The following is a 16,466-nucleotide window of genomic DNA, read 5'->3' on the forward strand; positions in this document are numbered from 1 at the left end:
TCTGAAATCAGGGTGTCAGCATGGCCAAGCTCTCTCTCAAACAAGTAGGATAATCCTTCCTAGCTTTGGTGGTTTGCTGGCAATCTTTGATATTCTTTGGCTTGTGTGTTTATCACCCCAATCCTCTGCCTTCACATTGCCTTCTCCCTTGTGTTTCAGTCTTCACTTGGCTATCTTCTTATAAGGACACCAATCATATTGGATTATGGACCCACCCTCTCATCTATGACTTCGTCTTAACTAATTACCCCTGCAAGGACCCTATTTCCAAATAACATCACATCTTGATGTACCAGAGGTTAGAACATTTTTTTGCAGGGGGGAGGATACTATTCAACCCATAACAGCCACCTTTAGCAAGTTGTGAGATCCAGAAGCAAAGATATTTCCCTGTACATTTTCCTTCTTCCAGATGACTTTAACATATATCCTAGTTTGAAACTTAATAGGAGAATATGTCAATATATCTAAAACTTAGAAGAAAGTACATATTCTTCAGTCATGCATTTGCCAGTTATGTGCCAAAGGCTTTTGTTGGTCAGATCACTGTTCTAGCATTGAAGGTACAGTAGTCAGTGAAGCAGGGAACCTGAGGCTGTTGTCCAAGAGGAGATCTGAGTGAGAAGGCCAGGGCTTGGTGATGACGTACACGTTTTTGTTATGCACATTTCTAGAAATGGTTTGTGTACTGAACCTGATACTGAGACGGGCCAATGTTCAAAAGATAGGCAATATAGGAAAAAATCTATAATTTTTTTCTGATTCTCATCTTTAAAAAAAAAACTATTGCAGAAAAATTTTTTAGGAAAAAATACTAGTAAGTATAAAAGCTTAGAAAATAAAAGTTCCGCCACTATTGGGGTGCCTGGCTGGCTCATTCGGTAGAGCATGTGACTCTTCATCTTGGGATCTTGAGTTCAAGTCCCATGTTGGGGGTAGAGTACTTTAAAAAATAAGTAAATAAAAGTCCCACCACTATCAATTCCACTCCTTGGCAATATATACTGTTTGGAACATATCCTTCCAGTCTTCTTATGATATGTATAATCATTTTTAAATTGTCTACTTTAATACCTTCAATGTGTTTTTAAAGAAGAGTATCTGAGAGGCCACACCAGCCTGTGACAGAGCAACTCTCCTATACTAGCGAAGCTGGGAGTGGTCAGAAGGTAGGAGGGTTGGTGCAGCCCAGCAGACGAAGAAGGTGGACTTTGAGCTCGCCACAACCAAGACTCCATTACTTGCTGTGTGATCTTGACCATTGAACCTCTGTCAGCATCAGCCTCCTTATCTGTGACGTGACGATACCGCTATTACCTGATGAAACTTTTGTAAAAATTAAAACTGGGGGGTGGGGGGGTTGGGGGATGGGACGCCTGGGTGGCTCAGTCGGTTAAGCATCTGCCTTCAGCTCAGGTCATGATCCCAGGGTCCTGGGAAGGAGCCCCGCATCGGGCTCCCTGCTCCACGGGAAGCCTGCTTCTCCCTCTCCCTCTGCCTGCCGCTCCCCCTGCCTGCGCTTTCTCTCTCTCAAATAAATAAATAAAATCTTAAAAAAAAAATTAAAACAGGGATACCTGCTTGGCTCAGTCGGTTAAGCGGCCGCCTTCAGCTCAGGTCATGATCTCAGGGTCCTGGGATCGAGTCCCGCATCGGACTCCTTGCTCAGCGGGGAGCCTGCTTCTCCCTCTGCCTGCTGTACCCCCTGCTTGTGCTCTCTCTCTCTCTCTCTCTGACAAAGAAATAAATAAAATCTTTAAAAAAAAAATTAAAACAGAATGATGTATGTAACATACCAGGAAAATGCTTGCTCAGTAACTGGTGACTAGATACTCAAAATATACATTTCATTGAGTTAATAATTGGCTATTTTAAAGGTACAATAACGGGGCGCCTGGGTGGCTCAGTCATTAAGCATCTGCCTTCGGCTCAGGTCATGATCCCAGGGTCCTGGGATCAAGCCCCGCATCGGGCTCCCTGCTCTACGGGAAGCCTGCTTCTCCCTCTCCCACTCCCCCTGCTTGTGTTCCCTCTCTCGCTGTGTCTCTCTCTGTCAAATAAATAAAATCTTAAAAAAAAAAAAAAGGTACAATATCAAAATCACTAATAATAATAGTAATAAAAGGCTTTTTCAGAAAGTATATAGGTAGTGCATTTATTGCAGACAATTTAGAAAATGAAGGTAAGCGCATACTTTTCCTCCCAAACACACACACATAAAATTGCGCATAATTCCACCCCGCAGATACAGTGCCTGGTAACATTTTGGAGCATATCCGTCCATTCTCATCTTGCTCAGGCATGTACTTCTTACATAAAGAAGAGCTTTGGTATTCACAACATTTTTTTTATTATATAGTATGTTGTGTTTTAACTAAAACTAGATCATTTAATTTTTCTGAATTTAGAGCTTTGATGTTCTCTGTTTCATTTTAATGCAATTCAGTTACATAATTTTTTAAAGTTATTTTCCATTAAAGATTTTATTTATTTATTTGAGAGAGGCACAGAGAGAGCACACACAAGGCAGGGGGAGTGGGGGGATGAGGGAAAATGCAGAGGGAGAGGGAGAAGCAGGCTCCCCCCTGAGCAGAGAGCCCGACAAGGGGCTTGATCCCAGGAGCCCGGGATCATGACCTGAGCGGAAAGCAGATGCTGAACCGACTGAGCCACCCAGGCGCCCCTGTTTTAAAGTTATTGATGTTCACATTATAAAAAGCAAGGAATGGGAGTTAAATCTAGGTCCAAACTGTGTGGCCTCAGGCAAGTCACTTAACTCTTCTGAGCAATGAGAGCATATGAGAAAAAAAAAAATACCTTCAATCATATCGTAAACAAATTCTCTATGAAAATGCTTACATTTAATTTTACATTTTTGGTTCTGATAATGTAATCGATAACTTTTCATTAGCAGAAGTGCGGTTCATTATGAGTAACTTGAGTTCTTAATGAGTACATTTATCATATAATCGGGGCTTCTTTGGAAGTCTGTATATTCTGGTGCAGCCTACTGTCTCCACAATGGCTTTTGACACATTCAAATAACATTTCCATTTCAACTGATAGACTTGGCAAAGCCACAAGGTCAGATGCAAAGCAAAAGGAGGAAAGAGAAGAGAAAGCTGGAGAACAGGAGAGACAGTTTCCAACTAACAAAATGCAGATTTGGGGGCGCCTGGGTGGCTCAGTTGGTTAAACGACTGCCTTCGGCTCAGGTCATGATCCTGGAGTCCCTGGATCGAGTCCCTGGATCGAGTCCCTGGATCGAGTCCCTGGATCGAGTCCCGCATTGGGCTCCCTGCTCGGCAGGGAGTCTGCTTCTCCCTCTGACCCTCACGACCCTTCCCCCTCTCATGTGCTCTCTCTCTCTCAAATAAATAAATAAAATGTTTTAAAAAAAATGCAGGGGCACCTGGGTGGCTCAGTTGGTTAAGCGACTGCCTTCGGCTCAGGTCATGATCCTGGAGTCCCTGGATCGAGTCCCGCATCGGGCTCCCTGCTAGGCAGGGAGTCTGCTTCTCCCTCTGACCCTTCCCCCTCTCATGTGCTCTCTCTCTCATTCTCTCTCTGTCAAATAAATAAATAAAATCTTAAAAAAAAAAAATGCAGATTTGGGCACCTTAACTTTCTTCTTTACAAGGAGAGGGGAAAAGGCCACTAGTTGGGAGCAGCTTATCATGCACCTCGCCTCCAGGTATGTGTTTAAAGATGTAATTCTGTTTGCCCTGTAATTTGTTTAATGGATAACCCTACCATTTAATTGCTTTGAAGAAACTATAGTTATTGCAAGATGTTGGACCCCTCCTAGGCATTCACCGGGACAGTTTCAATTATAAGGAGCATACAAGGTTTCTCTTTTTACACCAAAGACCCTTTTGAGCTACCAATTAAAATGAGATATATACATATATATATATAAATATATATATGTTTAATCATATAACATGATGTTATATGAGTTTCCGGTGTGCAACATAGTGATTCAACAATTACAAACATTGTGGGAAGCTCTCCATGATCAGTGTAGTCACCACACAAAGTTATTACAGTATTATTATTATTATTTTAAGATTCTTATTTATTCATTCATGAGAGACAGAGAGGCAGAGGGAGAAGCAGGCTCCCGAGGAGCAGGGAGCCCGATGCGGGACTCGATCCCAGGACCGCGGGATCATGACCTGAGCCGAAGGCAGACGCTCAACCATCTGAGCCGCCCAGGTGCCCCAAGTTATTACAGTATTATTGACTACATTCCCTATGCTATACTCTTCATCCCTGTGACTTATTTGTTTTATAATGAAGTTTGCACCTCTTAATCCCCTTTACCTATTTGCCTATCCACTCGCCCCCCGCCCCTCAGGCAACCAAGATTTTATTTTCTATATTTATTAGTTTTTGTTGTTTGTTTTGTTTTCAGATTCCACATATAAGTGAAATTGTATGGTATTTGTCTTTTTCTGACTTAGTACACTTAGCATCGTACCCTCAGGTCCATCCAGATTGCTGCAAATAGCAAGATTTCATTCTTTTTTTATGGCTGAGTGATATTTCATTATATATGTACACCACATCTTATCTATTCATCTATCGAAGGAGCCAGGTTGCTTCCATATCTTGGCTACTTTAAGTGATGTTGCAATACACATAGGGGTGCATATATATTTTCAAATTAGTGTGTTCGCTTTCTTTGGATAAATACCCAGAAATAGAATTACTAGATCATATGGTACTTCTATTTTAAAGTTTTTGAGGAATCTCCATACTGTTTTCCACACTGGCTGCACCAATTTACCCGCCCATCAACAGTGCACCAGGGCTCCCTTTTCTCCACAACTTCACCAACACTTGTCATTTCTTGTTTTTTTGGGGTCTAGCCATTCTGACTGGTATAAGGTGATAGCTCCTTGTGGTTTTGATTTGCATTTCCCTAATGAATAGTGATACTAAGCATCTTTTCATGTGTCTGTTGGCCATCTGTATGTCTTCTTTGGAAAAATGTCTATTCAGGGGCACTTGGCTGGCTCAGGCACTAGAGCACGTGACTCTTGGTCTCAGGGTTGTGAGTTTGAGCTCCACGTTGGGTGTGGAGATTACTTAAAAATAAAAAAATCTTTTAAAAAACGTCTATTCGGGTTCTCTGCCCATTTTTAATCAGATGATTCGTGTTTTTGGTGTTGTATGAGTTCTTTATATATTTAGGAGATTCACTCTTTATCAGATATATCTTTAGTAAATATCTTCTCCCATTCAGTAGGTTGCCTTTTCATTTTGTTTATGGTTTCCTTCACTGTGCAAAAGTTTTTTAGTTCAATGTAGCCCCAGTTATTTATTTTTGCTTTTGTTTCCCTTGCCTGGGAAACATATTTCCTGAGACATATCCAGGAAAATACTGCTAAGGTTAATGTCCATCAGTATACTGCCTATGTTTTCTTCGAGGAGTTCTACGGTTGCAGGTCTCAGATTTAAGTCTTTAATCCACTTCATGTTTATTTTTATGTGTAAGGCAATGGTCCAGTGTCATTCTTTGCATGTAACCCTCCAGTTTTCCCAGCACCATTATGAAGAGACTGTCTTTACTCCCATTGTATACTCTTGCGTCCTTTGTTGTACATTAATTGACCATAGAAGGGTGGGTTTATTTCTGGGCTCTGTATCCTGTTCCACTGATCTGCGTGTCTATTTTTTTGTGCCAGTACCTTCCTGTTTTGATTATTATAACTTTGTAGTATGGCTTGAAATCTGGTATTGCGGTAACTCCAGCTTGGTGGTTCTTTTCTTTTTTTTTTTTTTTTTAAGTTTTTATTTATTTATTTGAAAAAGAGAGAGAGAGTGAGTGAGAGAGAGAACACAAGCAGGGGGAGTGGCAGAGGCAGAGGGAGAAGCAGGCTCCTCACTGAGCAAGGAGCCCGATGTGGGACTCGATCCCAGGACCCTGGGATCATGACCCAAGCTGAAGGCAGATGCTTAACTGACTGAGCCACCCAGGCGCCCCCAGCTTGGTGGTTCTTTCTCAAGTTTGCTTTAGCTGGTTAAAGTCTTTTGTGACTTCATACAGTCTTTAGGGTTTTTTTGTTCTAGTTCTATAAGAACAATATATATTTGTAATCATCATTAAAGGGAGAATTTGGTTAGGAGGATTTAGCAGTCAGGGTTCTTAGTTAGAAGCCACAGAAACCAAAGCTGGTTGATTTAAGGACAAGAGGAATGTATTAGCATGCACTGTCTAGCTTACAGCATGGCGGGGATGGCTGAGGAACTGAGTTGGAGGCCTTGCAACAGGAGCAGTGTCCAAAATGACACCTACAATCCCATCTGCTGGGAACAGCTCTGCTGCTCCTGCTGCCCTCCGTGTGCCAGGCGCACCACCAACTCTGCCATGCTTGGACACTGGAAGCACTCCTGACTCAGATTCAGGTGACTCAGCGCGACAGGTGCATTTGTGCAAGCAGGTCACCTGCCGTGATCTGGTTACAAAGGAGACTGGGGTAGCAAGGGCCTTTTAAGCTTCAGTACCTGGGCTGAGCCTTCCAATTGAGAGTCATCACTTGGGGAATTCCGCAAGCGTGTGAAGGGATCGGGATGCTGACAGCAAAAGGAAAAGAAATATCACCTACAGAATAGTAGTTGTCCTAATTGTGAGTGTAGTCAGGGCTTTATCTTACTCATTTATGAATAGTCCAGATACATAAGTGACAGCCAGTGCCAAACATCTTTAACCTGAGCACTTCTAGGACTGAAAGAAAAGGCAGGAGTAACTTCCTAGTCATAGGAGATGCGTTCCTGACCTCCAGGTTTGAGATTCAGTAAACATTATTACCCAAAAAGCATTTTAGTGCAATAATTTCCTGGCCTTACCAGAACAGGTCAAATTTTCCTATTATATGCTCTAATACACCTGTACCTCTTCCTGAAACGAGTATAAATGTTTACCAAAAGACATGTACAAGAATGTTCTTGGGGCGTCTGGGTGGCTCAGTCGTTAAGCATCTGCCCTCAGCTCAGGTCATGATCCCGGAGTTCTGGGATCAAGCCCTGTATCAGGCTCCCTGCTCCGCGGGAAGCCTGCTTCTCCCTCTCCCACTCCCCCTGCTTGTGTTCCCTCTCTCGTTGTCTCTCTCTCTGTCAAATAAATGAATGAATGAATGAATGAATGTTCTTAGCAGCTTTACACGTAATAGCCCAAAATAGGCAATAACCCCAATGTCCATCAACAGTAGAGTTGTAGAGGGGCACCTGGGTGGCTCCCCTCAGTTAAACGTCCAACTCTTGCTTTTGACTCAGGGTCATGAGATCGAGCCCCGCTTCGGGCTCCTGGCTCATCGGGGAGTCTGCTTGGGGTCCTCTCCCTTTGCCCCTTCCTCTGCTCGCACATGCTCTCTCTCTCTAAAATAAATAAATAAATAAATAAAATTTTTATTAAAAATAACAGTAGAGTGAAAAAAAGAGTAGTAGAAATAAAATTAAATTATGATACAGTCATAGAATACAACAGAGCAATAAAAAAAGGACAAATTGCTGTTATATGTAAAACACGACATAGTGTTGAACAAAAGCCAGACAAGAATGCATACTAAACGATTTGATATATCTAAAGCCCCCAAACATGCAAAATTAAGCAAGGGTGACCTACAAATAGGGATGACTTCAGGAGAGCCAGTTATTTTATTAATTTATTTTTTTAAGTAGTCTCTACGCCCAACATGGGGCTTGAACTCAGGACCCTGAGATCAAGAGTCACATGCTCTACTGACTGAGCCAGCCAGGCTCCCGTTTTTTAAATTTTTCTTTTTTTTTCAGGAGAGCCAGTTATTAACTGGGAAGGGGTATGAGGGAGCATTCTGGGATATGAGAATGTTCTATATACTGTTCTTGATGGTAGTCACACGGGTATATACATATTTAAATATTTGTTTCACTCTACCCTTGAGATTCACTCACGTTTTGCACCTAACATATGTCTGTTCTATATCAATAAAAATAATCACTTAAAAAAATTAATCTCTGCTGGTGGAATTCAGAATAGAGGTTACCTCTGGGAAGGGGCATGGAGGGCCCTTCTGGGTGTTACACCTTGATCCGGTTGGTTACCTGGGTATGTACATAGAAGAAAATTCACCAAGCTGAACACTTAAAATTAGTTCTTTTTAACTGTACATATGTAATCCCTCAATTTTTAACAACCATATATGTTTGAAGAAAAGTATGTTCCCGGTTTAAATTTAGGAACATAACCCTTTCATAAATTGAAAACTGCTTACTGTTCTAGTAGTCTCTGGAGAACACTGATAGCTAGAGCAACACAACAGTCTTAGAACTGTTGGCTTACTGAGTCCTGCTTGAAACCCAAGATTCTGTTTGTGACTTTGAACCGAATCCCACATCTGAGACGGCAGATTCTAACCATTTTCTTCACCTTTTCCTCTGTGAGCGGCTCAAAAACAGAAAGTTTACAAATGAATGAACCTGAAAATTATTTTTACCTGTTGACATGTTTTTCCTCTAACATTGTTGTATCCATGCCTGTGAACCGTCTTTGTGCATAGGGCAAGAGGCTGCAGGATATATGGTTGGTGAGGAAAATACTCTTTCTTAGTAATGTGTGAAAAGCAGCAACCCTTCCCTATTTGAATGGTGTTCGTGACCAGGAAGCCTGCCAGCGTTGTTAATAATCAAGCGTACTCTGCGGATCGTTCTTGCCGAAGGGCAAGCCCAAGTTAGGCAGTGAGACAAAGCTATGCAGAACAGCTTCAAAAGTATTTGGAAGGTGCCCGCCAAGGGGTTCAGCCGCCCAGATGCAACAGAGTGGTGGAAACGGTCTGCAGCTGTTGGTACAATTAGTGGTGGTGATTCTTGGATTTTCTTAGAAACCCTGGGGATTAAGGGCTTGAAAGCAGAGGATGTGGCGAGAGCACATACTGCAAGAGGGTGCTTGTCGGTGTCTGCTGTCGACATGCCGGCGTGAGTGAGTGATTCTTCAGGAGTCACTTGCATTGTGCCACTATTTCCCTGCAGGGGGCTCTTTGATTTTCCCCTCTTCTCATGATGAGAAATTGGTACTGCACGACTGGGCCATAGAAAGTCCTCTTCATCTTTGTGACACTCACGTCCTCATCAGCTCACATCTAGGCTGGAATGATTTGCAATGCCTGCCTGATCTACCCATCTCCCCTTTGCGATGTTAGTTGACTGTGACTTGAGCACCTCCCGTGTGCAAAGCAGGTGCTTTGCTTACACTGCTCGTGAGACGTAAGCACGGTTGTTGTTTTTTTTTTCTCTCACAGAAGTTGTTTGCATCCCATATGCTCATGACCTTTGTGGAAAGTTGGAGTGGAGTGACGGAGAGTACTGGCTCAGGGACCAGCCTCTCTGGGTCCAAATCCTGGCAATGCCACTTACGTGCTGTGTAACCTTTGCCAAATGACTTCACCTCTCTGTGCCTCAGGTTTCTTATGGTATTATGAGAATAATATCACTTGCCCCCTAAGGCCTTTGTAAAGATTGATTGAACTAGGGGCACCTGGGTGGCTCAGTCGGTTAAGCGACTGCCTTCAGCTCAGGTCATGATCCCGGGGTCCTGGGATCGAGCCCCGCATCGGGCTCCCTGCTCAGCGGGGAGCCAGCTTCTTTCTCTGCTCCTCTCCCCAGCTCTTCCTCACTCTCTTGCTCTCTCTCTGCCCCGCCCCCTTGCTCTCAAATAAATAAATAAATTCAAATCTTTAAAAAAAAAAGATTAATTAAACTAAAACATGTAAAGCGCACTTAGGACAGTGTCTTAGCACACAACAGCGGAGCAAACATGTGCAAATGATTAGCAGATTTTCACAAAATATGCTTTTTTTCTAACGTGGTTGTTTGGTTTATGCCAATGAATTCTCTTTGCCTGTATAGGGTATTTGCTTATTCATTCATCAGTTGATGGATATGGATTGTTTCCACCTTTTGGCTATTGTGACTGATGCTGCTATGAATATTGATATGTTTGAATCCTCACTTTCAGTTATTATGGTTTATATACATAGGAGTGAAATCGCTGGATCATGGGGTAATTCTCTGTTTAATTTCTTGAGGAACCACTAAACTATTTTCCACAGTGGCTGCACCATTTTATATTCCCGCCAGCAGTGCATGAGGGTTCCAATTTCTCCACATTCTCACCAACACTTGTTACTTTCTCTTTTTTTTTAAATGGCCACCCTAGTGGTTGTGAAGCGATATCTCATTATGGTTTTGATGTATGTTTCCCTAATGATTAGTAATGTGGAGCATCTTTTCATGTGCTTATTGGTCACAGGCATATTTTCTGTGGAGAAATGTCTACGTGAGGCCTTTGCGTCCTTTTTTATTGGTTCACCAATAATATTGGTTTTTTTTTTCATTGTCGAGTTGTTAAAGTTGTTAAGTTCTTTGTATGTTCTGGACTTGGTTTAGTTTTGAACTTGACTAAATCCATGTTTGTTCAGGGGCGCCTGGGAGGCTCAGTCAATTAAGCGTCTGCCTTCAGCTCAGGTCGTGATCCCAAGGCCCTGGGATCGAGCCCCGCATCGGGCTCCCTGCTCTGCGGGAAGCCTGCTTCTCCCTCTCCCGCTCCTCCTGCTTGTGTTCCCTCTCTCGCTGGGTCTCTCTCTGTCAAATAAATAAAATCTTTATAAAAAAATATTTTTTTTGTTTCCAAAATATTTTTTTATAAAGATTTTATTTATTTGAGAGAGAGAGAATGAGAGAGAGTGAGCACATGAGAGGGGGGAGGGTCAGAGGGAGAAGCAGACTCCCTGCCGAGCAGGGAGCCCGATGCGGGACTCGATCCAGGGACTCCAGGATCATGACCTGAGCCGAAGGCAGTCGCTTAACCAACTGAGCCACCCAGGTCCCCAAAATCTTTTAAAAAATTTAAAAAATAAAAATAAAAAAATAAATCCATGTTTGTTTATCAGAAAAATCTATAAATACAGGCTCCAGAAAATAATCTTAATTAGATCATCTTCAGAAGTATAATATAAAATAGTAGAATCTGATGGGGACTTAATGTTGTGGGGATATGTGTACTTCAGTCAACAGGTATGACAGATAGACTGCTCCTGGCCTGGCCAGATTAGGTAAGGATAGTAGGTCACACACACAAAAATGGCAAGCAACAAAAGTGAAGGCTCTTTTCAGACCTGTGTTTTCTGGGTACCATGGTACCCAAGCCTGCTGCTGGCCTTTGTACTCTAAGCCTGAGTGTCCATGAACTGGTGGGAAATGAAGGGAGACGTTTCAGAGGTGTTACTGGCTTGTAGTGGGGGAAGGAGTGCTCCAGTGTATCATTCGGTGTATCATCCTTGAATTCACTCAGTCAAAAGGGTCTGAAGCAGATAGAGTATACACTTGGTGAATATACTGTAAGACATAAGAATGAAATTAGGAGTACACTGTGGCGGAGCACTTTCAGAGACGTTGAGGAAGGGACATTTAGATATATAAATATTAGCTAAGAGAATAGGAAGTAATTGTTCAGAAGTGAACATTTGGGGATAGAGTTAAAAAAATTTTTTTTAAAGATTTATTTATTTATTTGACAGAGAGAGAGACACAGCGAGAGAGGAAACACAAGCAGGGGGAGTGGGAGAGGAAGAAGCAGGCTTCCCGCGGAGCGGGGAGCCCGATGCGGGGCTCGATCCCAGGACGCTGGGATCATGACCTGAGCTGAAGGCAGACGCTTAACGACTGAGCCACCCAGGCGCCCCGAGTTTTAAAATTTTTAAAAACACCCAGTTATGCTTTTCACCCTTGGAGCTGGTTTTAGAAACACTGTTTTATGGGAATATTGCAGTTGGCAGAGTTATTTTAAGAGGCAGTGCAGTATTTACTTTCATGCTGTAACCTTTGCCTTGTTTGGAGTCTAGGTTAAGCCTTTAGACTGAAGACAAGATACAAGCGTTTAAGTGCTGAGACAGTTGCATGAAATAACTGAAGCACCATGCTGACAAAAATGGACATTTTCAAAATAGCAACACAAAAATTGGTTATATCTACTTTTATAGAAAGTGATTTTTATCTAGCCATTTCATTATAATTATTCAACATATGGTCCAAACAAGAGGAGGGAAAGTGATTAAAAAATTCTACCAAAATCACTTAATAAAACCTTTATGTAACATGAATAAATAAATAATTTTTAAATTTCTGGGTGTTATTAATCTATAAAATAACTATTAAGAAGGGACTGGAATCATATATATTTGAATATCACATATGCACTGAATTTAATATATTAAATTGTAAAGAGAAAAGTGGTGTGGATTTGCCTGGAGGAGGCTGAGAAGTGGAAAAAGGTTTGTCAATGTTTGTTTTTGTTTCCATTTAAAACACCAAACTTTGTTATTTTGCCAGCTTTGAAAGTCTGCCTTTTCTTCTCTGAGGGGCTGGGGTGGTGGAAATCAGAGGGTACAGCCTGCCAGTTCAAAAGCCCTGGAGGGGTGTTACTTCCTTTTCTTCACAAGTTTTAAAATTTGTGGACAGCTCACACCAGTTCCCAAGGCTAAAGAGAGGATGTGGCGTCACTACTTTAATCTTCCCAACATCCAGTTCAGTACCAGGTTTTACATGCTAAATATTTCTCAAAACCCTCACCTCCAGAGGCCTTCTATTCACTTATTCAGTAAATTTATTGACCACCTACTATGTGTCAGGCCACAGTAGCCACGGGGCACACGGCAGTAAGTCAGACTCTGGTGGAGAACCCAGTCTGGTTGATTGCTGCCCAGTGAAACCAAACCAAAAAACACCCCCACTCCCCATGGCACCCACCATTGCCCCCCAACCTGCAGCATGGACCCGTCTCCCCATTTTACAGATGAAGACCCATAGAGCTGGAACAGCTCCAGAACATGCCTTAGGTCACAGAGTCGGTGATGGGCTAGAATTCTTTACAATTTTTATTCATTCATCATCCAAAGAGTATTGATTGTCTACCATCTATTAGGCATCTCCTCAGGACATAGTGGTGAACAGGAAGGAAAAGGCTCCTGATGTCATGCAGTTTGTATTCTCATGAAGCAGACAAAGGTAAATAAGAATAGTATCAGAGAGGAATTGTGATGTCAAAGAGAGGAGCTGCATGGCTACTTAAAACTGGGGGGTCAGGGGAGGCCACTTTAACAAACTTCTATTTATTTACTTTTTAAATCCCAGTGTAATTAACATACAGTGTTATATTCATTTCAGGTGTTTGATATAGTGATTCAACAATCCTATACGTTGCTCAGGGCTCATCACGGTAAGTATGCTTCTAGGCAAGGCCACTTGTAACCTCTGGAGCCTCTGTAAATGTACCTTGTGTTTTATACCTCCGTGCATTTTCCCAGAGTGATCAAGAGCAAAACCTTTTTGTAGGATCAGACTAGCTGTCTGAACGGGCCAGAAAGGAAGCTGGGTCTCTTAGTTTCCTAGGGATATTATAACAAAGTACCACAAGCCGGGTGGCTCACAACAACGGAAATATATTGTTAAACAGTTCTGGTGACAGCAGGGCAGCGTTCCCTCTGAAACCCGTAGGAGAGAGTCTTTCTCCGTCTCTCTCCTAGCTCCTGGTGGTTTGTGACAACCCTCAGCATTCTTTGGCTTCTAGCTGCAGCACATGGCTCTCTGTCTCTATTGTCACATGGTGTCTTCCCTGCTTCTCTCTCTGTCTCTTCTTTTCTCATAAGGACACCAGTCATGGTGGATTCAGGACCCACCTTACTCCAGTACGATACCATTTTGTCTTAACTATATCTGCAAGATCTCTATTCCCAAATGAGGTTACATTCTAAGGTACTGGGGGTTAGTCCATCAGATGTTGCCATGAAGACATTTTATTCATAGAGTCCAATTTATTGGTCTTTGAGGGGTTTTAATTCATTCTTAGAAAGGCCCTCCCTACTTTGAGACTAAAAGTTCTTCCGTGGCTTCCTGTTTATGTTGGCTTTTTTTTTTTTTTTTAGATTTTATTTATTTATTTGACAGAGAGACACAGCGAGAGAGGGAACACAAGCAGGGGGAGTGGGAGAGGGAGAAGCAGGCTCCTTGCCAAGCAAGGAGCCCGATGTGGGGCTCCATCCCAGGACCTCCGGGTCATGACCTGAGCAGAAGGCAGACGCTTGCCTGACTGAGCCACCCAGGTGCCATGAGTTAGTTTTTTTTATATAGTCTAAAGTAGGCATGCAACTTCATTTCCTTGCCTTTGGGTATCCGGTTTTCTCAACAATTGTTGAAAAGACTGTCCTTTCCTCACTGAATAGTCTTGGCACACTTGTCTAAGATAGCAATATATTTTAGGGGTGCCTGGGTGGCTCAGTCGTTAAGTGTCTGCCTTCGGCTCAGGTCGTGATCCCAGGGTCCTGGGATCGAGCCCCGCATCGGGTTCCCTGCTCCGCGGGAAGCCTGCTTCTCCCTCTCCCACTCCCCCTGCTTGTGTTCCCTCTCTCGCTGTGTCTCTCTCTGTCAAATACATAAATAAAATTTAAAGAACAAAAAAAACACAAAAAAACTATATGGTTAGCAAAGCAACACACCAAAGGACAATAATAAAGCTAGACTAACAATAATTGACATTTCAAGGAAAGACTAAGCTAACCTAATACCTAAAGACCAACCTGAGTCAACATTGATAATGCACCTTAGCAAAGCCTTCTAGCTGGAAAACTAAGGAATTCCAACTATCCGGGTAATTGTAGAGTGGGACCTTTGCAAAGTTGCAACTTCTCAGCACAAGGCTGAATCAAGTTCTGTGTGAACTTGAGTGAAGGGCCAATACTCTGGTTTATGAACGGCAAAGATGAGTTACCTTTAATAACTTTAATGACCTGGTGTTTTACAAAAATTTACTCCTTAAAAAGAAAAAAGCAACTCCTGCATTTTTGAACACAGGAACCAAGGAAAGGACTTCCAATTTGGGATTAGTGGAAAGCCCCATAGGAGGTGCACTTGGAGAGAAAAGCTAACTCTGAGAGGGCCGAGTAATGTGGGGAGAGGGGGAGGGAGTGGAGGAGAGAAAAAGAGGGTTGACTCTAGAGACCTTTCAAGAAGGATGAAGTACTGTAGATGTTCTCAGTAAAAACAGAGCTTGGTCGAGGCAAGCTTGAAAGAACGGGAAGGCTAGACGGGGTTTGAGAATGATGAAGTGTGCTGGTATTAGCAAGTAGAGTGCTCTTTGGAATTTAAAGCAGTTCGAAGAGCATTTTGAGTTCTACTGAGCTGAGGATGAGGGAATACGTTTAACAATTTAACACATGCCATTTTTACTTTTACTTTACTTTTACATTCATGTAATCCTTCTTTCTTAAGCACTTTTATAGAGCTTATCTCAGGATTAACAGACCCCAGTAGAGCCAGGAATTCTGGGGAGGGGGAGGGGAGCTCTAGAGAGGCTACAGTAGGCTGGAATGGCCAGAGAATATTTGGATAAAGAGGTAGGGTTGGAGTTGAGCCCTGAGATGCGTTTACAAAGCAGGGTGAGAAGGTGAGACTGACTGAATGTACTGATTTAGAGAACAGAACAGTTCAGGAATTGACTTGGCTTCAGCCTCCCTGGCTCCCTATCAGCCCATCCTTCTGTCTTCTCTGCTTCTTACAGCATATTAGTCTCATCTTCCTCTATTTATACTTCTGTGTAACTGAGGAAGATGGCTCAGCTCCCATAAGCACCATGGTTATGCCCAGGGATTAAGGAGATTCTCTTCCAGCAATCCTCTACCACATCTCTGGGAAGCCTCTGATAGGCTTTGGTTGGGCCTTATGTCCATCTTTGAACCAATCGCCACATCTTATTAGCAAACCCACCACTGTGGGGACAAAACATCCTGACCCACAGCTCTGTCAGACCTCATGAAGTGGGGGAAGGGACAAGTCTTCAAAGGAAGAGCTGTGTGTTCTTTTTTTTTTTTTTAAGATTTTATTTATTTGAGAGAGAGAGAAAAAGAACACGAGTTGGGGGAGGGGCAGAGGGAGAGGGAGAGCCGACTCTGAGCTGATTAGGAAGCCCAGTGTGGGGCTCTATCCCAATATTGGGACTCCAGAATCATGACCTGAGCCTAAGGCGCCCCAGAGCTGTGTGTTCTTAACAGAAGCTAGACATACAAAAACATCAGATGCCCATAGCATACATCATTCCTTAATTATTCTTTTTTTTTTTTAAGATTTTATTTATTTATTTTGAGAGAGAGAGAATGAGAGAGAACACATGAGAGGGGATAGGGTCAGAGGGCAAAGCAGACTCCCTGCCGAGCAGGGAGCCCGATGCGGGACTCGATCCAGGGACTCCAGGATCATGACCTGAGCCTAAGGCAGTCGCTTAACCAACTGAGCCACCCAGGCGCCCCATGCCTTAATTATTCTTGTATTCCCCCAAGACCAAGCACAAAGAGCAACTTAGTATTAAATATTGAATGATTAACTACTTATAGCACTTTATATTTTCAAAACCTTTTATAATAATAATAGACATTATA

Source organism: Neomonachus schauinslandi, chromosome 7 (assembly GCF_002201575.2).
Source record: "Neomonachus schauinslandi chromosome 7, ASM220157v2, whole genome shotgun sequence".
Classification (NCBI taxonomy): domain Eukaryota; kingdom Metazoa; phylum Chordata; class Mammalia; order Carnivora; family Phocidae; genus Neomonachus; species Neomonachus schauinslandi.